A 24861-nucleotide genomic window follows, 5' to 3' on the forward strand; every position below is an offset into this window, starting at 1 on the left:
CCCCAGCTGAAGCAAACAAATATATAAGATCTGACAAAAGAAGCAGAAGTTGGATCCAACCTCATCCCCTAGGTGATTATTCTGCATAGCATTATCTAGATTCAGCCTTTTATAACAGCATATTTATCCAAACTGTAACTCTCTAGAGTAATAAATTGTATGTCATAGTATACCACATAATAAAACTAAAATCTAATAAGCCAAATTTAGTTGGGCTCATACAAATCAATTATTGTGATTTAATCATGGTTCCTTTATATATGTGTAATTATTCTGAAACCTTAATAGAATGCTAATCAGCTAATGATTTCAAATTTCCCAAAAAACCATCTAATGCAAAATACCTTCAAAAGGTGAACAGTTATAAAAGTCTGGAAACTTCAGAAAATATTTGCTTTCAGAATTATGGTTGTTTTTTTAAGTAGCTTTAAAGTAGATTCGTCCTCTCTTCAAACTAACTGTAAACATTAATATTCCTGTAAATAAGTAATGAGTTTAACTAACAGTGTAATAGTGTACCTTAAAAACCAAAATAAATGTATAAATTTTATTTAGCCACCTAACAATTTTCCAGCTCATTTTCATTTTATAGTAGAAGAGGAAGTGCTTACTAGTAAATTATTGCATGAATGAGAAAATAAATGTTCTCTGGAAATGAAATATAAGCAAAATAAACAAGAACTATAATCCAACTGATATCAAGAAAGTTGGTTTTATTTTTTAAGCCACTGGTTTAACAAATAAAACTCATGCCTCAACAACATGAAAAAAGAAAGAGCTACATTTATTCAGTTCAGTACCTAAAGCCTTTACTGAACATCTACTAATGTGCCAGGTACTGTGCTATGCTCTAATATACAGAAGTGACTAACTCATACCTTCAATGTAACTACCATGTAATTGGGGAAGGGGAAACATTTAACATAATTATGCTACAATGTGAGAAGTGAAATGATGAATACAGCACAGGAGGAGGACGCAATTCATTGTTATGGTTGTACAAAACAAAACCAAAGAGCGTTTCTCTCATTTAAAAGACACAACTTAAAGAAGCAAATCTAATATTATTAGATTTATTTCCAAATTCTAAGCAATATGTTTCTAACACAGATGCTTTCAACAGAAGGAAAAGCTTAAATAAATTATTCAATGAGCTCTTTAAAATTATAAATTTGTTGTATATTTCCTATCTCAGAGTTGCCTAGTTAAAAAAATTATATTGGGCATTTGGCATCTGGTCCTGTTGTTCACTGAGTAACTTTGAAAAAAATCATTTTGCCTCTCTGAAGCTCCATTTTCTCATCTATGCAATAAAGGGTTTCAACTCGATGGTCTCTAAGGTGCTTCCAGCTCTAACAACCTGTGCTATCCATCCCCAAAAAAAGAACATTCTATTCTTGCCTTGCACATAAACTGATTAGCAACATCCCACATAGTGCAGTGTTGGAGGGAATAAAATAAAATCAAGTCTGCTTCTACCTGCTCACTCAGGCCTGAAATGCTCCCTCCTGAGAGTGTCATCTTATGACTCTGAACCCTATTATACTGAAAATAATCCAGAAAAATTGCTACTTTCAACATGCTGCCAATTCTTTAAATCTTTGTGTGATGGGTCACAGTCTGAAATTTTTTATGACTAGAGGAGAGTGGAAGAAGGGAGAGGACGTGATGGTGGGAAAGGGCTAAAAATAGTGGCCTAAGACTCTTATCAGAAACCAAATTTCATCTAGTGACTAAATGAACTAGATCTAAACTAGATGAACTAGATTAAGATCTAAAATTAGCTCTGGTTCTAATCATGCCTGCATCCGGCAATGGCAGAGTTAAGCCAATGCAGCCAGTGTTACTGCATCAGGCCTATAGGCTGGGAGGGTCCCGGTGAGCTCCCTCCCAGGCTGGGAAGGGGGTAGAACTGCTGGGGCCAACAGTCTGGTACCAGGGAAGGACGGGCTGACAAAGTTGCAGCAGTGGCAGAAAAGCTGGTGGAACAGGGTCCCATCCTCTGTTCAAATCCCCACCTGCTGTCCTGTCCACCCAGACTAGATGCTGGGCCACCACAAAGAGCAAGCACAGTTCCACAGCTGCCTGGGTTTTCTATGGATTGCTCTTCTCATGGCTACAGACGTGGAGTGACCTTCTATCCTTTACTAGGTGTCCTTTATCTCTCTCCTCTCTTCAACTCCCGAGCTCAGCACAAGGACCTTCTTGCTTACCCAAATCTCCTTCCCCTGTTCACGAGAGAAGGGGAGGAAGCCCTTGGCAGTTAAGGCATGCCAGGCCCTAGGACTGCTGGGTAATTGGGCAGAGCTGTCCTGAGTTCCAGCTGAGCCTTCACCGCCTCTAACATATCCCAGGATAATGGGAAGTTGACTGTGGTCATGTTTAGCCTTGATCCACGCTCTCCTCTCACCATGCCTACTCTTGCCCTTAACTGATGGATGAAGCATCGACTGCATATTATATCATGACCAACAGTCTAGAACAAATAACAAGGCTGGTCTTTTTTATCCTTCCTGTGGACTGCTAGATTCTTTGTTTGACTTGAACTGAGTATTTTCCTTTCATTGTTCACTAATGCTTGTCAGTAAATGATGCATTTGAATTTCCAGAAATGTGATAAAATTTCAAAAGCTTGCATTTTGAAAAGAGGGGCATCTCAGGCAGTATTTTCACTCAATGACATTGGTAACTAAAACTAGAGACACAGCTAGAACCAAAATAAGGAAGAGGAGGAGAAAGGTGGGGTAGCCACAAGAGCAGGAAAGGAAGGACTAATAGATGTTATATCAGTCAGGGTTCTCCAGAGAAACAGAAAACAGAACCAACAGGGTGTGTTTGTGTGTTAAGAGATTCGTTATAAGGTATTGGCTCACATGATTGAGGACGTTGTGAAGTCCGAATTCCCTACAGCAGGTTGGAAATTCTGGGAGGAGTGATGCTGAAGTCTTAGTCCAAGAATCTAGGGGAGACCAGGGAGGAGTGAATGGTGTAGTCTCAAGGCAGAATTCCTTCTGATTCCTGAAACCCTCAGTTCTCTTTCAAGACCTCCACTTGATTGCATGAGACCCACTCACATTGCTGAGGGGTAATCGCCTTAAATTAAAGGCAACTGCTTGTAGATGGTAATTCCATCCACAGTAATACCTGGCCAAACAACTGGACACCATAACCTAGAAAGCTGACACCTAAAATTAGCCATCACAGAAGGGAGGAGGTGACACTCAACCTGGAAGGAAAAGGAATTCTGGTGAAAAGAACAATGGAGGAAGACGGAAGATGAACTATTTATCCTCAAAAATGGACTCTTGCTGATTCATCACCATTCAGCATGAACAGCCCATCTAGTCTGCAGTCCTGGACACAGACTGCAGCAGAGGTGGAGACTTGGCCACCCAGTGAGGGGAGAAGAGCATGAAGGGAGAGCCGTGCTCCTGACCACGGGGGACCTCAACAGTCCCAGTTGGACATATGATGTCCCACTCAGCTCTCAGACTGTATGTCCTAAAGTCTGACCTCTGCCTAGTCTGTAGAGCTCCTTTCAGGAGCAATTAATGGATGCAATGTCCCACCATTTGCTACCTAGTCTTTAATGTTGGGCACGTGGATATTTCCAGCTATTCGCCAAGACTAGAAGTTAGGGGTAGAAGTTAGGGGTAGCATCTTCATTGTCAACCCAGCTTTTCTATCACCTCCAAGTGTGATCCCCTGAGAGGCCCTTTAACCTCATCTGGCTCTGTTTTTCAAAGTTCCCCTAATGGAGTGGGACTGGAAGAGTGGTTCTCATTCTTGGCAACACATTAGAATCACCTGAGGAGCTTTTAAGATGTACTCAGGTTCAGGCCACATTCCCGAACAATTAAATCAGAATGTCTGGGAGTGGAATACAAGTGTTTTTAAAAGCCCCTAGATGATTCTAACGTGCAGTCAGAGAGGATAAATAATCTCTTAGTTCTATTTCTAAAATGATGAGAGCCTCTGAATTAGAGAGACACAAACATTTTTTTGCAAATAGGAGTTTTCCTTTTCAGTTACTTCCTTGGGAGGTATTTTCCAGGAATGAGGACTATGAATTGAAGGGTATGATTTATGAGGCTAATCTATAATATCACTGACCAAGCACAAACTAAGTATAGTCTTTCCTCAATGCCCCACCAATATTGAAATGTATAATTTCATTTTTGCATGTTTAAAAGTTGTAACACATAGCTCTTTTTTAAATTCTTTTTGAGGCTGAACACTTCCTTAAGTGTTCACTATTTGGTTTTCCTCTTGTGTGAGCTGTCTTTTAACCTTTGTCCATGTAGATTATTTTTCTTGAGATTATGAATCATTTAATATAATAAGATAGCTACTATTGAGACTACTGCGTGCTGGATGCTATGCTAATGCTTTATATCTGTTAATATATTTTTAAATCTATTTAAAAAAAACCCTACAAAGCCATTATTATTCCCAAGTTATAAATGAGAAGACTAATAATCAGAGGTCAAGCAACTTATCTGAAATCACAAAGCTGGTAACCAGTGGAGCTGGGATTTGAACACAGATCCAACTGGCTCTAAAACTTCCTTCTCTCTGACTGGGCAGGGAAGCATTCAATGCCTGCCCTTTCCCCACCCCTTTCTGAGAAAGCTGCCATGCTCACAGCTCCAGCTGTTTTGTACCACGTGATGCCTGCTTTCTGAATCCAGGTGATGGGGAGTTTCAGCTCCAAAGGTAACGGATGTACATCCTGACCAGTAACCTACGGTGTAAGGCCTGGACCAGAAAGATGAGCCAAGCCAATCACACTCTTCCCTTGAAAACTTGAATTTGGAAATACTGAGTGTCAGTAAAACTTAACTGAAGGAAAAAAAATCCAAAGGCTGAACCCAGAGATGCCACAGGTAGATATGGAGTCAGAAGAGCCATGGCAAGCTGACATCATGGAACTCCAGAAAGTAAGGGTAAGCAGAGAGAGGCAGTCGGGAGAAAGAAACAAAGTAGATATGCTTGAAGGAGCAGGGGTGCAATCAGAGAACCACCATTTGGCCCATGGGAGAAAAACCGAAGAACCTGTCCCTGGAAAGACCTGTTTTCAGTAACTCTTCAGTTTCTATTCAGTCCATAAGTATCCCTAAAGCATGTGTCCTTTTTCTTGCAGTAACTTGACTATGTCTCTGTTCCTTGCTCTCAAATATGCCAAATAAAAATGCCCTATTAAATTTTTTTAATATTCCGGGTATTAAGCTCTTATCTGCCATATTTTTCACAAAAAGCTTCCATTCCAATTCTTTTCTTGCTTTTTTCCATTACAGTTTGACTTTTATCGAAGTGGAACCATAGGATATTCTTGGGGCATATGAAAAAACTGGAATATAGAATGTAAGCTTTATAGCAATGTTAAATTTCTTATTTTGATATTCACATAAGTGAATACCCTTGTTTTTAGGAAATGTACCTGGCAGTATTCTGTTCAAGGTACATGATGTTTACAACTTACATTCAAGTGTTTGGAAAACAGATTGACAGGTGGAAAGGTGATAGGTAAGACAGAAAGACACACAGAAAAACAGCCAGAAAGAGAGAGAATAACAGACAGAATGACAGACAGAATGTTAAAATTGATGGATCTGGGTATCTGAGGGCATAGAAGTATGTTGGAGTTCTCTGTATGGGGTTTCTATTTTTATAATCTTTTGAAGGTATTTCAAAATATAAAGTTTAAAATTGAAAAAAAGAATGGAACCATCAATCTTATAATCTGTAAAATGTTCACCAGTTAAAAACGTATGTTCTTGCCAACTATGGTGACAGAAATCAGATTAGTGGTTGCTTGGGGGTGTAGGAGGGAAAGAAAAGGGAGGAAATGGAGGTGGGAGGAGTTGCCAACTGGCATGAGGAAACTTTGGGGGTGATAGATATGTTCACTATCTTGATTGTGGTGGTGGTTTCACAAGTGAACCCATATGTCTAAACTTACCACATTGTACACTTGAAATATGTGTATTAATCATGTGACATTAATCACATGACAATTATACCTTAATTACAGCCATTAAAAAATTTTCTATTCTTCTTCCCAACTAAGATATTTATACAATTCTATTTCATTCAATTTATTATGCATTATACTTTATGGTTAACAATAACCCATCTACAATTTGTAGTATACTGCAAAGATCAATCTAAGTTTATTTTTCTCCATTTTAATATTTTATTTTCCAAACTGCATTTCATAGAGAATTATTTCTTTCACTGTTGTTTATTGCACTTGGAAAGTCATATATTGAGCCCTATGGTTTTGAATCAATTTCTATTACTATTTTTCCTTCCTTGGCTAATTTCCCTGTTTTTAAACCTAATACCATATGGTTTGAAGGATTGGATTTTTGTTCCTCTGTAATTTTTTTTAATGCAATTTTATTGAGTTACATTCACACGCTATATAATCCTCCAAAGTATACAATCATTGCTTGCAGTATCAATTTTAGAACATTTTCATTACTCCAAAATAAAGAAAAAAATAAATAAAAAGAACACCCAAACATCCTATTCCCCTTATCCCCCCATATATATATATATATATATATATATATATATATATATATATATAGTCTTTATTTTATTACTCAGCTATGATATTTTTTTAATTTGAATTTTTATTGAGATTGTTCACATACCATACAATTATCCAAAGATCCAAAGTGTACAATCAATTGCCCCTGGTACCATCATACAGCTGTGCATCCCTCAAATCCTCCCATATCCCTAACCACCCCTGCTCCATTGTCCATTGTTGACTCCTAGTATTGGTATAGTACATTTGTTACTGTTGATGAAAGAATGTTGAAATACTACTGACTGTAGTATATAGTTTGCAATAAGTATGTATTTTTTCCCTATATGTCCCTCTATTATTAACGTCTAGTTGTATTGTCATACATTTGTTCTGGTTCATGGAAGAGATTTCTAATATTTGTACAGTTAATCACGGACATTGCCCACCACAGGATTCAGTTTTATGCATTCCCATCTTTTGACCTCCAACTTTCCTTCTGGTGACATATATGACTCTGAGCTTCCCCTTTCCACCACATTCATGCACCATTCAGCACTGTTAGTTATTCAGCACTGTTAGTTATTCTCACAACGTGCTACCCATCACCTCTGTTCATTTCCAGATGTTTAAGTTCATCCTAGTTGAACATTCTGCTCATACTAAGCAACCGCTCCCCATTCTTTAGCCTCATTCTATATCTTGGTAACTTATATTTCATGTCTATGAGTTTACATATTAAAATTAGTTCCTATCAGTGAGATCCTGCAATATTTGTCCTTATGTGTCTGGCTTATTTCACTCAGTATATTGCCCTCAAGTTTTTGTTATCAACCCATTTTTTTTTTAAGACGGTTTTGTTCACATGCCATACATTCCATCCTAAGTAAACAATTGATGGTTCCCTGTATAGTCACATATTTATGTGTTCACCACCCTCACCACTATCTATATAAGGACATCTACATTTCTTCCCCAAAGCAGGAGGAAGAGTCAAAGAAGGTAGAGAGGCAAAAGAAAAAGAAAAAAGAAAGAGGAAAAAAAAATACGACAGCTAGGAAGCAGCAAAAGGAAAGATAACCTTAAATAAAAGTAAAATAGAGTCAGACAACACCACCGATGCCAAGTATCTCACACCCCTCCCCATCCCCCTCTCTTATCTGCATTTACCTTGGTATATCATCTTTGTTACTTTAAAAGGAGCATAATACAATGATTCTGTTAATTATAGTGTCTAGTTTACATTGATTGCATCCCTCCCCCAATGTCTCCCCATTTTTAACACCTTGCAAGGTTGACATTCACTTGTTCTCCCTCGTGAAAGAACATTTTTGTACATTTTATCACAATTGTTAAACACTCTAGTTTTCACTGAGTTACACAGTCCCAGTCTTCACCTTTCCTCCTTTCTTCTGGTGTCCCACATGTTCCCAACCTTCCTCTCTCAACCATATTCATAGTTATCTTTGTTCAGTATACTTACATTGCTGTGCTACCATCTCCCAAAGTTGTGTTCCAAACCTCTCACTCCTGTCTTCTATCATTCTGTAGTACTCCCTTTAGTATTTCCTGTAGAAAATACTAAACAAGGTGTCTTGTTCACAAAATCTCTCATTGTCTGTTTGTCAGAAAATATTTTGAGCACTCCCTCATATTTAAGGACAGTTTTGCTGGTTATAGGATTCTTGGTTGGTGGTTTTTCTCTTTCAGTATCTTAAGTACATCACACCACTTCCTTCTTGCCTTCATGGTTTCTGCTGAGAGATCCGCACATAGTCTTATTAAGCTTCCTTTGTATGTGATGGATCGCTTTTCTCTTGCTGCTTTCAGGACTGTCTCTTTGTCTTTGACGTTTGATAATCTGATTTTTAAGTGTCTTGGCGAAGGCCTATTCATATCTCTTCTGTTTGGAGTACGCTGCGCTTCTTGGGTCTGTAATTTTATGTCTTTCATAAGAGATGGGAAATTTTCATTGATTATTTCCTCTATTATTGCTTCTGTCCCTTTTCCCTTCTCTTCTCCTTCTGGGACACCAATGATATGTACATTCTTGTATTTCATTTTGTCCTTAAGTTCCCGGAGACGTTGCTCATATTTTTCCGTTCTCCATCTGCTCCTTGGCGTGTACGCTTTCAGGTGTTTTGTTCTCCAGTTCCTGAGTGTTTTCTTCTGCCTCTTGAGATCTGCTGTTGTATGTTTCCATTGTGTCTTTCTTCTCTTTGTGTTGTGCCTTTCATTTCCATGGATTCTGCCAGTTGTTTTTTTGAATTTTTGATTTCTGCCTTATGTATGCCCAGTGTTTTCTTTATAGCCTTTATCTCTTTTCCTATATCTTCTCTAAAGTTTTTGAACTGATTTAGCATTAGTTGTTTAAATTCCTGTATCTCAGTCGAAGTGTAAGTTTATTCCTTTGACTGAGCCATAACTTTGTTTTTCTTAGTATAGGTTGTAGTTTTCCATTGTCTGGGCATCTGACCTCCTAGGCCAACCTGATCAGGTTTTCCCAGATGAAAACAAGCTTAGGTCACAGAAGGAGGAAATAGTCAGTATCCGGTTTCCCCGATGGTGCGTCTTAGAGGATTGACACACCCTGTGCTTTTCTGCCCAGCAGGTGGCAACTGTCAGCCTGTCACGGGCTGGTGTAAGGGGGTGTGGCCCGTGGCTCTCCTTCCCCAGTCTCTGGGATCTGGTTCTGAATGGAAGGTAGATAGTAGAGCTGGGCCCCTCCTCTTTCCTCTTGGGAAGCTATGCCTCCTAGAGAGGGGTCATTTGCATATAAATAGATTCTTTGTTTCTCTGACTCTGCTATGTCCACACTTGTCTGGGTCAGAGTGCTGTGATTTTAAAATGGCTGAGGCTTTATTTACTGCAAAGCACTGCGAGCTGAAAATGGCTGAGGCTTTCTGCACTGAGCCACCTAGGTTGACAGAGAGAAAAAGGGACAGAAAGCTCCCAGATTCACCCGTTGGCCAGAGATAGCACCCGATCCTCCGGGCTCCCCATCCTGAGACAGATATGTCCCCTGCCTCTCCCAAGGTCAGTCGTCACCTCTGTCTGCTTGTTGGGGATTCACAGTCTGTATCGAGTAGTTAACATTAAAACCCCAGTTGGAGCTGGGCTGAAGTATATTCGCTTGTTCAGAGAGTGCTGCTGTCTAGCACTGCGAGGCTTCTGTGCGGGAGGGTTCTCGGTTCTTGACATGGGTCCACAGTTTTTACTTACAGATTTTATGCTGCGATCTCAGGCATTCCTCCTAATTCGGGTTGGTGTATGATGAGTGGACAGTCACTTTGTCTCCCCGCAGTTATTCCAGGTTCTTTACTAATTTTTCTGTCATTTATGAATTGTTCCAGGGGGAGTAACTGGCTTCCACTCCTCTCTATGCCACCATCTTAGCTCCTCTCCCTTTGTAATGTTTTAAAGTCATGTTAGACAGGGGCCCTAAGGTTAGTTTACACACACACACACACACACACACATACACACACACACACATTTTTGTTCTTGCTGACGTGTGAAATGTAAATTTCACCTATTATATACATTATTTTTATAATCATTAACATCTGAGACATTTTATATGAAAACAGTGTAAAATAGAAGGAATTGGCTGAGCTTATAGTAATGTTAAAAGATTTTAGTCATTGTTCTCCCCTGCCTTGGACAAAAATTTTTATTGGACCTATATATTCAAACAAGCTCTAACCTGTCTATGGCCAGTCCAGCCCCCTTAAATGCCAACGTACCAAGAAAGTTTTCATTCTGGACCTAGCCTGCCACACTCAAGTTTGGTAACATTCATCTGGTTGTGTTTCAACACAGGACTACTTTCATCATTTAACCACGTCCTAAATCTCCCTTATTTTTTTCTAAACTTCTTTTGCCCCAAAGATCTTAAAACAAGCTTCCTGTTTTAACTGAAGTTGCATTGAGCGCACATGATGTGCCTGGCACTGTGTGAAGTGCTGGGAATACAAGCAGGAATAAGGCACTCTTGGGAAACACTCCCACTTTCCTATCAGTGTTCTGTCTTCTTCTGGAAGGAAGCAGTAATTTTGGAGCACCCAGTAAGCCATGGAGGAATACTGATTTGGTGAGGCCCCTTCATAGGAACCTTGGGCTCCTCTGGCCTTCCAGGGATAGCTGGGTGGCACTCCATGGGGCAATGCAAAACAAGGTATCTCCTCTTAGTTGCTCAGATGTGGCCGTCTCTCTCTCTCTAACTAAGCCACACTGGCAGGTGATCTCGCTGCCTCCCCCCCACGTGGGACTTGTCTCCCACGGGTCTAAATCTCCCTGGAAACGCAGGATATGACTCCCGTGGATGAATCTGGACCTGACATCGTGGGATTGAGAACATCTTCTTGACCAAAAAGGGGAAGCAAAATGAAATGAAATAAAGTTTCAGTGGCTGAGAGATTTCAAATGGATTTGAGAGGTCACTCTGGTGGGCATTCCTACACACTAGATAGATAACATTTTTAGGTTTCAATGTACTGGAATAGCTAGAAGTAAATACCTGGAACTATCAAACTACAACCCAGCAGCCTTGACTCTTGAAGACAATTGTATAACAATACAGCTTACAAAGGGTGACAGTGTGAATGTGAAAGCCTTATGGATCACACTTCCTTTATCCAGTGTATGGATGGATGTGCACAAAAATGGGGACAAAAACTAAGCGAAGGGGGGTGGGGTGTAATTTGGGTGTTCTATTTTACTTTTATTTTTTATTCTTATTTTTATTTTTTCTGGTATAAGGAAAATGTTCAAAAAATAGATTGGGGTGATGAATGCACAACTATATGATGGTACTGTGAACAATTGTACACCACAGATGATTATATGTGAATATATCTCAATAAAACTGAATTAAAACACACACACACACACGGTGTCTGCTAAATGTTGAAAAGCTATATGACACGGAAACTGCCCATGGAAGTTACTTTCATCTACCATTACTTTCCCAGGGGAAAGAAGACTCACAATCAAAAATTATAATACACTTACAGATCATTGGCAAAGCAGATATTTTCCCAAGGCACCAATTTCAGTGGAATTAAGCCTTGCTGGAAAGTTGGCCAGAGACTATGGAGTCTCTTTTCCTGGGATGAACAAAGAAATGAGTCAATATTTTGGATAAATATTCCCACTCCAAAATATTAACACAGTCATATCAGTAATTAGCATGCTTCACCAATTAATACAGCAAAGAGATTGAAAGTTTGGGCTTTGAAGTCATATCCACCTGCATCAGATTCCTGCTCTTCTTACCCACAAGATGATCTTGGGCAGGTTACTTAGCTCTCTAAGTTTGCGGTTCCTTATCTATAAAATGGAGGTGACAGTAACTACCTGCAGAGTAATGGCTGAGAAGTAATGTTGATAAAGCACTTAGAAGTGTGCTTGGTTCAGACTAAGTGTTTAATTACTACCGTGAAAAGTATATATGAAAAAGCATCTACTTAGCTAATATCAAATTAATACTCAATGTTTACAGGCTTGTTGGTAAGCAAATCAAATATACATGAAAAAGTAGACAACAATCCAGAATGATATATCTTAAAGTGTAATAAGATGTTAACCGTGACATGGCATTCGTCCCAAACACTGAGAGCACTAGTTGCCAGAACGTCTATTCAGGACATGCTACAAGATTGTAAATCAATTTCATGACACTTAGTTAATTATTCACCTCAGGAATTATAAGAGACAAGGAGATCAATCTTTATACCCAAGACCAGCATCAAGAATTCTTTGGAGAGAATTGCCAATGTGCTGTGTGTGTAGCCCACACTCACATTGTGTAGGAGAGGGTGGTGCTTCCCAGAGCACTTTGAAGACATTACTGCACCTCCTTGAGCATGTATTGTTGCTGAAGGAAAGCATGCTGCCTGTCTAATTATTGTTCCATTGTAAGCAATCAGTCTTTTCTCTATGGCAGCTTTTACTATTTTCCTTTACCCTAGATGTTCTGAAGTTTCACTGTAATGTGACTTGGTAGAGATTGATGTTTGTTTCTTCTGCTTGATATTCAGAGTGCACTTTCAATCTCAATGAAGATTTATGACTCTTTTTCAATTCTGGAAAACTGTTGGTCATTCTCTCTTTATGTTTTTCCATCATTCCCATTTTCATCTTGTTCTAGGTTTCCTGTTAAATATACACAGAATCATCTCAATATATCCTGCATAACTCCTGTCAGCTCTTCTATATTTTTATCTTTTGGTCTCTTTGGGCTGTATTTTGGTGAAGGCTTCAACACTGTCTTCTAATCTACTACCTCAGAATGTTCAAAACTGTAACTGTCATTTCCTGCTTTCACCACACCCCACCCTCCCAACTACTTCTCTTCCTATCTTCCTTATTTTAGTGAGTGTCATTAACATCTGCCAGAAACCGTGATGCCTTCTTCTCCTAGGCTGCTTCTTTGCTCATCATCCTTATTTCCACCAAAGTAATTTTAAATGAAAAAATTCTAGTCACATGAATCCCACAATTAAGAAAGACCTTTATAAACATGACTTATAGGCCATTCAGGATATGCCCTTGCTGACCTCTCTGGCCTCATATTTTTATCATTTTCCCCCATACTCTACTTCCCGGTTACTCATTCATTATGTATTTTTATTTATTGAGTGCCTATAATACGCTAGTTACCCTTGGGGACACTTTAGTAAACAAAACAGACCCAAAAACCCTGTCTTCATGAAACTCAGTGAGGAGGAAGGCAAAATAAAATTAATAAAGTGTATAGTGTGTCAGAAGGCAGTAAGAGCGATGGAAAAAATAAAGCAAGGAAAGGGAATTCTGAGTTTGGAAGATAGGTGATAGAATTTTAAATGGAATGACCAGAGAAGCCTTTACTGAGATGGTGATATTTGAGAGAAGACTTGAGAGAATTGAGGGAGTAAGCAAGGAAATATTAGAAGAAAGAGCATTGGAATCAGAAGGAACACCAAATGCAAAGGTCTTGATGTGGAAAAATACCTGACCCCTTCAAGAAACATCAAGGAGCTAAACAGATTGGGGAGGGCAGGAAGTAGAAGTTCCCAGGGCCTGATATCTTAGGACCTCATAGGCCATTATAATGCTTTTGGCTTTTACTCTGCATGAGGCAAGAAGCCTTTGGAGGGTGTTAAGCAGAATAATGTGTTTTAGAAGGATCACTGTGTGGGGAACAGACCAGGAGGACTCGGAAGGAGGGAGACCAGCTATTCCGGTTTGCTAATACTGCCGGGATGTAAAATATCAGAAATGGATCAGCTTTTATAAAGGGGGTTTATTTGGTTACAAAGTTAAAGTCTTAAGGCCATAAAGAGTCCAAGGTAAGTCATCAACAATCGGGTACCTTCACTGGATGATGGCCAATGGTGTCTGGAAAACCTCTGTTAACTGGGAAGGCATGTGGCTGGAATCTGCTTCGAAGTTCTGGTTTCAAAACAGCTTTCTCCCAGGACGTTCTTCTCTCAGCTCCTGTGTGTTCTTCGAAGTGTCCCTCTTAGCTGTAGCAAGCTCGCTCCAGTGAACTAATCAAGGCCCATGCTGAATGGGCAGGGCCACACCTCCATGGAAATTATCTAATCAGAGTTATCACCTATAGTTGGGTGGGTCACATCTCCATGGAAACACTCAATCAAAGAATTACAATCTAATCAACAGTAATATGTCTGGCCACACAAGATTGCATCAAAGATAATGGCATTTTGGGTGACACAACACATTCAAACTGACACACCAGCTATCAGGCTAGTGCAAAAAGCTAGGCTTCAAGGGTCCATTGACTGATGAGCAGAAGAACAAACAGTAGCGTACACATATGATGGAATATTGTGCAGCTGCAGGAAGGAAATAAGTCGTGATGCATGTACTGACCTGAATGAACATTGAGGACATTATGTTGAATGAAATAAGCTATAAACAAAAGGACAAATATCGTATGGTCTCACCAATATGAACCAACTACAATGAGCAAATTCAGAGGTAAATTTGAGAACGCAGGCCATCAGGAGATGGAAAGAGGGTAGATATTGAGTAATTGATGCTTAAGGAGTATGGAATGTGTAATAAGGTTGACTGTAAAGGTTCAGAAATGGATAACACAATACTGTGTGATGGTAACACAATACTGTAAGTGTAATTAGCAAAGCTAAGTGTTGACTATGACTGAAAGAGGAAGATTAGGGTCATGTAAGTCACCAGAAGGAAAGCTAGAGGACAAAAACTGGGACTCTCTAACTTACTGGAACCTAGAATGGATGATGGTGGTTAATTGTATAAATGGAAGAAAGTTTTTATATGAACTAGAACACATGTATGTCACTATTAAAAGGTTTTAATAGTGGGATGGTATATGGAAAAAATACAATTAATGCAAACTAAGGTCCACAGTTAACAGTAACATTGTAATATTCTTTCATTAATTGTAACACAGGCACTATACCAAGGCTGAATGTCAACAATAGAGGGATATGAGATTTTTTTTCTTCCTTTTAGGAAGAAATGGGAATGTTGTCATATAGATTATGGTGGTGAATGGATAACTATATGATTATACCAGGAGTCACTGATTTTACACTTAGAATGGACTGTATGGCATGTGAATAAAACTGTTAAAGAAAAAATCTAGGCTTGAGATGAGGATACTTTGGATTAGAAGAATAGCAGTAGAGGTAGTGAGAAGTAGTAAAATTCAGGATGTACTGTGCAGGATTTAGCCAATAGGCTTGTGTTTATTACTGTTCTAGGCCCTGGGAGAACTCTCCATGACAAGTAGATAAAACTTTCTTTTAGTTACTGTCATGAACTAAGTAGACAAAAAAAAAAAACCCACCAGAACTGACTGGAAGGCTGATGAGGAGCATGAAAGAAAAACAGGTTTCAAAGATGAGTCAAAGGTTTTTGAACTGAAAATCTTAAAGGATGGGATTGCCATTTACCTAGATGGATAAGACGGCAGGAAAAGCAGGTTTTGGGGGTTAGATTAGGAGACTGGTTTTGGACTGCAAAGGTTTTAATGCTGATTTGATTTCCTGGTAGAGAAGCCAAGTGAGTGTTGATCTATGGGTCTGGGGTACACGGCAGAGGTCCTGGCTAGAAATACACATTTGGGAGTAATCAGCGATTGAAAGCCATCAGAGTGGATGAGATCAGCTAGAGAAGGAGTGCTGACAGAAAAGAGAGAAGATCCAAGCACTGAATCCAGAGGTACTCCAGGGATTGGGACAATTAGCAGGAATTAGCAAAGGTGACTGAAGAGTAGCCCTAAGGAACGAGAAAAACCAGGAGAGCGTGGTACCCTGGAATCCCAGGAAGAAAGTGTTGCAAAGGTGAGGGAGTGAGCCACCTGTCGACTGTTGAGGGCAAGAATTGGCCATGAGGATGCAGAGGTTTTCAGTGGCCTTGATAAACACACATTCAGTGGAGTGGTTGGAAAAAAAAGCCTTATTATGGTGGACTTCCAAGAGGAATTGGAACTAAGTCATGTAGGTGACTCTTTTAAGAAGTTTTATAAAGAAGAGGAAAGAAATAGGACAATAGCTGGAGAAGAAAAATACATCCAGGAAGAGGGATTTTTGTTGTGGTTTGTTTGTAAAATGGTGTATTAATTTACTATTGCTGCTGTAACAAATTACCATGTATTTAGAAGATTTAAAACAACAAAATTTAATTATCCTACAGTTCTGGAGGTCAGAAGTGTGAAACGAGTCTTACCAGGCTAAAAGCAAAGCAGGGCTGTGTTCTTTCTGGAGGTTCTGGGAGACATTCTGTTTCCTTGCCTTTTCCAGATTCTATAGGCTCCCCACATTCCTTGGTTTGTAACCCTCCTTCTTTCACCAATATTGCAAGGTTCTGACCATTCTCCTGTAGTCACATCTCCCTCTGATGCTTCTTCTGCCACCCTCTTCCACTTTTAAGAACAGTTGTGATTACACTGGACCCACCTGGAAATTCCAGGACACGCTTCCTATTTTAAGGTGGGCTTATTAGCAACCTTAAGTCCATCTGAAACTTTAATTACCCTTTGCCACAAAGCCTAACATATTCACAGGTTCTGGGGACTATGAGGTGGGCATCTTGGGGGGTTATTATTCTGCCTACCACATTTGGGGTACATCACAGCATACTTCTTGACGTGAGTAAGCCAATAAAGAGGAGGAACTTAACTATTCAATGACATGAGTGAGCAAACAGAGGGACTGTCTTCCCATAGGAGCAAGAAGGGAGTAACAAGTGAGGTCAGGTGGTGGGAGCTTGTAGAAGTCACTATTTAATACATTCCTTCATTATCAAACTATCATTAGTATCAACTATGTTAGGCTATCTATTTCAGAACAGTTTATATTAAGAATCTTTGTCTTTCAACAGTTGAAGCAGCATTTCTTCAATTAATTATCAGGGCCAGATAACTTATTTCTAGGTTATTCTTATTTCCTCTCCTACTTTCTTTCTTCTCACATCTCATTTAATAATTTAATTTTTGTAAGCATTTATCCATGAAACTTATTTTTTCAAATTTATTCTTATGGGAATGTTTTCCCAAATATCCTTAATTCGATTCCACATAATTTCTTTTATCTTGTTCATTGTTCCAGAATTTAAAATTAATTTTGATTAAAATTTTAAAGTAAGCAATTCTTTATCTATGTAAAAGTTTTAATACCCCTTTAAAATACTATTTGTAGTTTTGGTGCTTTAAAACTAATTCCCATACAGGTTCATATTGAACACCTTTACTTCATTTAAAAGAAAGGAGCGCCTCCTACTGTTTCCCTGGATTACTGCTAATTGTTACATTACGTTTCATGTATAAAGAATTAGAATTTTATTTAAGTAGGCAAAACCAGAATATAAGCTATGTCTCTCAACACTCATAAGTTACTTACATGCAGCAAACATTGCAAATGATCAATAAAAAATCACTGACTGAGACTGTAAATATCAGGAATCAATTCTGCTATGTTTCCTTGTTTGTTTAAGGAGTTTCCCTCCTTGAAGCAAAAGAGAGCACAGAATAGTAAAATAAAGCGTGGGCTTTGAGTTGGGCCACTTCCTATGTGTGCCTGAACAAGCAGCCAGTTACCGAAGGCTTACTGGGCACCGAGAGATAAGTAGGCCCTGTAATAGGAGTTAGAGGACCATGAACAACACATACTGGTCCCTGTCCTTGTTTCTGTCCTGTCACTGGACAATCAGAGACAGGACTTACAATCCTGGTTCTTGCATTGCCTTTTATGTAACCTGGGCAAGTCACTGAAGTACTGGAACCTCAGTTACCTAATCTGACTTTCCTAAACCTACCACACAGGGTCACTGTAAAAATTAAATAATAGAATGCTTAGCACATAATAGTCACATAGTAATTTTCGGTTCTTTTTCTTTCTCCCTTTAGATCTCAGGAGGAAAAAAAGTGTGACCTCCAAGCAGGAGTAATAAATAATGTCCTTGTAATAATTATAGTACCCAAAAATAATTCATTACTTTACAGTCTGACTCTTTAACCTATTAGAGCAGGGGTTTCTCAATCCTGGCACTACTGACATTTTGGGCCCAATAATGCTTAGCCGTGGGGGGCTGTCCTGTGCCAAGTAGGTTAGTTAGCAGCACCCCTGGTCTCCACCCACTAGACAGCAGTAGCAGCCAATTAGATGTGACAACCAAAAATGTCTCCAGACATTGCCAAAGGTCCCCTCAGGGCAAACTCGCCTCTGGGTTGAGAACCTTGGATCATAAAAACCCATTTAGAGGGTCTTGGGAGCATATTTTAAAAATTAAATAGCATAGAATTGAAAAGAATAGAATAGAAAATAATGGAAATTATCATACATAGTCAAATATTGCTCAGTGATACAAAATAAATTTCTTATTTTAAGTTTCAGTCAAAAGTTTGAAAGCCACTATTCTATACTTAACAAAAACCTTTCATATAAAAAATCTCATCTAATATGGAAACCCTATAAGGTAGACAGGACATATGTTTTCCCATTTTCCTAATCAGAAAACTGAACCTCAGATCCATTGAGTGATTTGCCCTGGATACTCCAGCAGGGGAAAGAAGGGATTGGAGCAGAACCCTAGTCTCCAATCTTCTAGTGAAAAAGTGGAAAGTAGGTTACCACCTGAGGGCAAAAATCTCCTGCAGGGTCCAGAAGGATAGAGATATCAGAGAGAGGCCTTTAGTGGTGGGTCCAATCATTAACATTTGTTTTGTTTTTTTTTAATTTTTTTTTATTAAATTCAGTTTTATTGAAATACATTCACACACCATACAATCATCCATGATATACAATCCACTGTCCACAGTATGGTAACAGTTATGCGTTCATCACCACAATCTATCTCTGAACATTTTCCTTACCTCAGAAAGAACCAGAACAAGAATAAAAAATAAAAGTGAAAAAAAAACACCCAAATCATCCCCCCACCCCACCCCATTTGTCCTTTAGTTTTTATCCCCATTCCTCCGCTCATCCATACACTAGATAAAGGGGGTGTGATCCACAAGGTGTTCACAATCACACTGTCACCCCTTGTAATCTACATTATTATATAATTGTCTTCAGGAGTCCAGACTGCTGGGTTGGAGCTTGGTAGTTTCAGGTATTTACTGCTAGCTATTCCAATACATTAAAGCCTAAGAGGTGTTATCTATATAGTGCATAAGAATGTCCACCAGAGTGACCTCTCGACTCCATTTGGAATCTCTCAGCCACTGAAACTATTTCGTCTCATTTTGCATCCCCCTTTTAAGACCATGTTCTTTTTTTTTTTTTTTAATATTCATTTTATTGAGATATATTCACATACCACGCAGTCATACAAAACAAATCGTACTTTCGATTGTTTACAGTACCATTACATAGTGATACATTCATCACCCAAATCAATCCCTGGCACCTTCATTAGCACACACACAAAAATAACAAGAATAATAATTAGAGTGAAAAAGAGCAATTGAAGTAAAAAAGAACACTGGGTACCTTTGTCTGTTTGTTTCCTTCCCCTATTTTTCTACTCATCCATCCATAAACTAGACAAAGTGGAGTGTGGTCCTTATGGCTTTCCCAATCCCCTTGTCACCCCTCATAAGCTACATTTTTATACAACTGTCTTCGAGATTCATGGGTTCTGGGTTGTAGTTTGATAGTTTCAGGTATCCACCACCAGCTACCCCAATTCTTTAGAACCTAAAAAGGGTTGTCTAAAGTGTGCATAAGAGTGCCCACCAGAGTGACCTCTCGGCTCCTTTTGGAATCTCTCTGCCACTGAAGCTTATTTCATTTCCTTTCACATCCCCCTTTTGGTCAAGATGTTCTCCGTCCCATGATGCCAGGTCTACATTCCTCCCCGGGAGTCGTATTCCACGTTGCCAGGGAGATTCACTCCCCTGGGTGTCTGATCCCACGTAGTGGGGAGGGCAGTGATTTCACCTTTCAAGTTGGCTTAGCTAGAGAGACAGGGCCACATCTGAGCAACAAAGAGGCATTCGGGAGGAGGCTCTTAGGCACAACCGTAGGGAGGCCTAGCCTCTCCTTTGCAGCAACCGTCTTCCCAAGGGTAAAACCTGTGGTAGAGGGCTCAACCCATCAAACCACCAGTCCCCTATGTCTGTGGTCATGTTAGCAACCATGGAGGTGGGGTAGGCGAATACCCCTGCATTCTCCACAGGCTCCTCAAGGGGGCACTACATCTTTTTTTTTTTTTTCCCTTGCTTTTCTTTTTTTTTTTTTTTTTAACTTTCCCTTCTTTTTTAAATCAACTGTATGAAAAAAAAAGTTAAAAAGAAAACAAACATACAATAAAAGAACATTTCAAAGAGACCATAACAAGGGAGTAAGAAAAAGACAACTAACCTAAGATAACTGCTTAACTTCCAACATGTTCCTACTTTACCCCAAGAAAGTTACCTAATATAGCAACATTTCTGTGAACTTGCTCCTACTATATCCATCAGAAATTAACAGACCATAGTCATTCCTGGGCATCCCCAGAACGTTAAATAGCTTATCTGTTCTTCTTGGATTATTGTTCCCCCTTCCTTAATTGCTCTCTATTGCTAGTTCCCCTACATTCTACATTATAAACCATTTGTTTTACATTTTTCAAAGTTCACATTAGTGGTAGCATATAATATTTCTCTTTTGGTGCCTGGCTTATTTCGCTCAGCATTATGTCTTCAAGGTTCATCCATGTTGTCATATGTTTCACGAGATCGTTCCTTCTTACTGCCGCGTAGTATTCCATCGTGTGTATATACCACATTTTATTTATCCACTCATCTGTTGAAGGACATTTGGGTTGTTTCCATCTCTTGGCAATTGTGAATAATGCTGCTATGAACATTGGCGTGCAGATATCTGTTCGTGTCACTGCTTTCCGATCTTCCGGGTATATACCGAGAAGTACAATCGCTGGATCGAATGGTAACTCTATATCTAGTTTTCTAAGGAACTGCCAGACTGACTTCCAGAGTGGCTGAACCATTATACAGTCCCACCAACAATGAATAAGAGTTCCAATTTCTCCACATCCCCTCCAGCATTTGTAGTTTCCTGTTTGTTTAATGGCAGCCATTCTAATCGATGTTAGATGGTATCTCATTGTGGTCTTAATTTGCATCTCTCTAATAGCTAGTGAAGCTGAACATTTTTTCATGTGTTTCTTGGCCATTTGTATTTCCTCTTCGGAGAACTGTCTTTTCATATCTTTTGCCCATTTTATAATTGGGCTGTCTGAACTATTGTCATTGAGTTGTAGGATTTCTTTATATATGCAAGATATCAGTCTTTTGTCAGATACATGGTTTCCAAAAATTTTTTCCCATTGAGTTGGCTGCCTCTTTACCTTTTTGAGAAATTCCTTTGAGGTGCAGAAACTTCTAAGCTTGAGGAGTTCCCATTTATCTATTTTCTCTTTTGTTGCTTGAGCTTTGGGTGTAAAGTCTAGGAAGTGGCCACCTAATACAAGGTCTTGAAGATGTTTTCCTACATTATCTTCTAGGAGTTTTATGGTACTTTCTTTTATATTGAGATCTTTGGTCCATTTTGAGTTAATTTTTGTGTAGGGGGTGAGGTAGGGGTCCTCTTTCATTCTTTTGGATATGGATATCCAACTCTCCCAGCCCCATTTGTTGAAAAGACCATTATGACTCAGTTCAGTGACTTTGGGGGCCTTATCAAAGATCAGTCGGCCATAGATCTGAGGGTCTATCTCTGAATTCTCAATTCGATTCCATTGATCTATATGTCTATCTTTGTGCCAGTACCATGCTGTTTTGGCAACTGTGGCTTTATAATAAGCTTCAAAGTCAGGGAGTGTAAGTCCTCCCACTTCGTTTTTCTTTTTTAGAGTGTCTTTAGCAATTCGAGGCATCTTCCCTTTCCAAATAAATTTGATAACTAGCTTTTCCAAGTCTGCAAAGTAGGTTGTTGGAATTTTGATTGGGATTGCATTGAATCTGTAGATGAGTTTGGGTAGAATTGGCATCTTAATGACATTTAGCCTTCCTATCCATGAACATGGAATATTTTTCCATCTTTTAAGGTCCCCTTCTATTTCTTTTAGTAGAGTTATGTAGTTTTCTTTGTATAGGTCTTTTACATCTTTGGTTAAGTTTATTCCTAGGTACCTGATTTTTTTAGTTGCTATTGAAAATGGTATCTTTTTCTTGAGTGTCTCTTCAGTTTGTTCATTTCTAGCGTATAAAAACATTACTGACTTAAGTGCATTAACCTTGTATCCCGCTACTTTGCTAAATTTGTTTATTAGCTCTAGTAGCTGTATCGTCGATTTCTCAGGGTTTTCTAGATATAAGATCATATCATCTGAGAACAATGACAGTTTTACTTCTTCTTTTCCAATTTGGATGCCTTTTATTTCTTTGTCTTGCCGGATTGCCCTGGCTAGCACTTCCAGCACAATGTTGAATAACAGTGGTGACAGCGGGCATCCTTGTCTTGTTCCTGATCTTAGAGGGAAGGCTTTCAGTCTCTCACCATTGAGTACTATGCTGGCTGTGGGTTTTTCATATATGCTCTTTATCATGTTGAGGAAATTTCCTTCAATTCCTACCTTTTGAAGTGTTTTTATCAAAAACGGATGTTGGATTTTGTCAAATGCTTTTTCAGCATCTATTGAGATGATCAATTGATTTTTCCCTTTCGAGTTTTTAATGTGTTGTAGTACACTGATTGCTTTTCTTATGTTGAACCATCCTTGCATGCCTGGAATGAACCCCACTTGGTCATGGTGTATGATTTTTTTAATGTGTCTTTGGATTCGATTTGCAAGTATTTTGTTGAGGATTTTTGCATCTATATTCATTAGGGAGATTGGCCGGTAGTTTTCCTTTTTTGTAGCATCTTTGCCTGGTTTTGGTATTAGATTGATGTTAGCTTCATAAAATGAGTTAGGTAGTGTCCCATTTTCTTCGATGTTTTGAAAGAGTTTGAGTAAGATTGGTGTCAGTTCTTTCTGGAAAGTTTGGTAGAATTCCCCTGTGAAGCCATCTGGCCCTGGGCATTTATTTGTGGGAAGATTTTTGATGACTGACTGGATCTCTTTGCTTGTGATGGGTTGGTTGAGGTCTTCTATTTCTTCTCTGGTCAGTCTAGGTTGTTCATATGTTTCCAGGAAACTGTCCATTTCCTCTACATTATCCAGTTTGTTGCCATACAGTTGTTCATAGTATCCTCTTATAATTTTTTTAATTTCTTCAGGATCTGCAGTTATGTCACCTTTTTCATTCATTATTTTGTTTATATGGGTCTTCTCTCTTTTTGATTTTGTCAGTCTAGCTAGGGGCTTGTCAATCTTGTTGATCTTCTCAAAGAACCAACTTTGGTGATATTTATCCTCTCTATTGTTTTTTTGTTCTCTATGTCATTTATTTCTGCTTTAATCCTTGTGATTTCTTTTCTTCTACTTGGTTTAGGATTGGTTTGATGTTCATTTTCTAGCTTCTTCAGTTGATCCATTAGTTTTTTGATTTTGGCTCTTTCTTCCTTTTTAATATATGCATTTAGTGCTATAAATTTCCCCCTCAGCACTGCTTTTGCTGCATCCCATAGGTTTTGGTATGTTGTGTTCTCGTTTTCATTCGTCTCTATATATTTAGCAATTTCTCTTGCTATTTCTTCTTTAACCCACTGATTGTTTAGGAGTGTGTTGTTTAACCTCCAGGTATTTGTGAATTTTCTAAGTCTCTGATGGTTATTGACTTCTAATTGTATTCCACTGTGGTCAGAGAATGTGCTTTGAATAATTTCAATCTTTTTAAATTTATTGAGGCTTGTTTTATGTCCCAGCATATGATCTATTCTGGAGAAAGTTCCGTGAGCACTAGAAAAGTATGTGTATCCTGGTGATTTGGGATGTAATGACCTGTATATGTCTGTTACATCTAATTCATTTATCAGATTGTTTAGGTTTTCAATTTACTTATTGGTCTTCTGTCTGGTTGATCTATCTATAGGAGAGAGTGATGTGTTGAAGTCTCCCACAATTATTGTGGAAACATCAATTGCTTCCTTTAGTTTTGCCAATGTTTCTCTCATGCATTTTGTGGCACCTTGATTGGGTGCATAGACATTTATGATTGTTATTTCTTCTTGCTGAATTGCCCCTTTTATTAGTATGTAGTGGCCTTCTTTGTCTCTCAAAACATCCCTGCATTTGAAGTCTATTTTATCTGAGATTAATATTGCTACACCTGCTTTCTTTTGGCTATAGCTTGCATGAAATATTTTTTTCCATCCTTTCACTTTCAGTTTCTTTGTGTCCCTGTGTCTAAGATGAGTCTCTTGTATGCAACATATTGATGGTTCATTTTTTTTTATCCATTCTGCGAATCTATATCTTTTAATTGGGGAGTTTAATCCATTTACATTCAACGTTATAACCGTGAAGGCATTTCTTGAATCAGCCATCTTATCCTTTGGTTTATGTTTGTCATATTTTTCCCCTCTGTCTATTAATATCCTTTATTGTACACATACCGAATCTCTTTAGCACTGAACCTTTCTCCAAGTCTCTCTGTCCTTTCTTTGTTTCTCTGTCTGTAGGGCTCCCTTTAGTATCTCCAGTAGGGCAGGTCTCTTGTCAGCAAATTCTCTCAGCATTTGATGTCTGTGAAAAATTTAAGCTCTCCCTCAAATTTGAAGGAGAGCTTTGCTGGATAAAGTACTCTTGGCTGGAAATTTTTCTCACTCAGAATTTTAAATATATCGTGCCACTGCCTTCTCGCCTCCATGGTGGCTGCTGAGTAGTCACTACTTAGTCTCATGCTGTTTCCTTTGTTGGTGGTGAATTGCTTTTCTCTT

General features: G+C 38.8%; 1 protein-coding gene across 5 annotated transcripts in view; it reads right to left on the reverse strand.

Moving 5' to 3' along the window:
• Positions 1-24861, reverse strand: part of MYOM1 (myomesin 1) — a 214765-nt gene that overhangs the window by 182049 nt on the left and 7855 nt on the right. For 3 of the 5 annotated variants that reach the window (XM_037806345.1, XM_037806341.1, XM_037806347.1), the window contains exon 2: positions 11552-11646. The exons of 1 other annotated variant lie outside the window; for it this stretch is intronic. The gene's annotated coding sequence lies outside the window, so the exon portion shown is untranslated. Of the gene's footprint in view, positions 1-11551; positions 11647-13892; positions 13911-24861 lie in introns of those variants that run through there. One more of the 5 variants, XM_037806343.1, reaches the window with a different exon arrangement.

The sequence above is a fragment of the Choloepus didactylus genome, chromosome 16 (genome assembly GCF_015220235.1).
Source record: "Choloepus didactylus isolate mChoDid1 chromosome 16, mChoDid1.pri, whole genome shotgun sequence".
In the NCBI taxonomy this organism is placed as follows: Eukaryota; Metazoa; Chordata; class Mammalia; order Pilosa; family Megalonychidae; genus Choloepus; species Choloepus didactylus.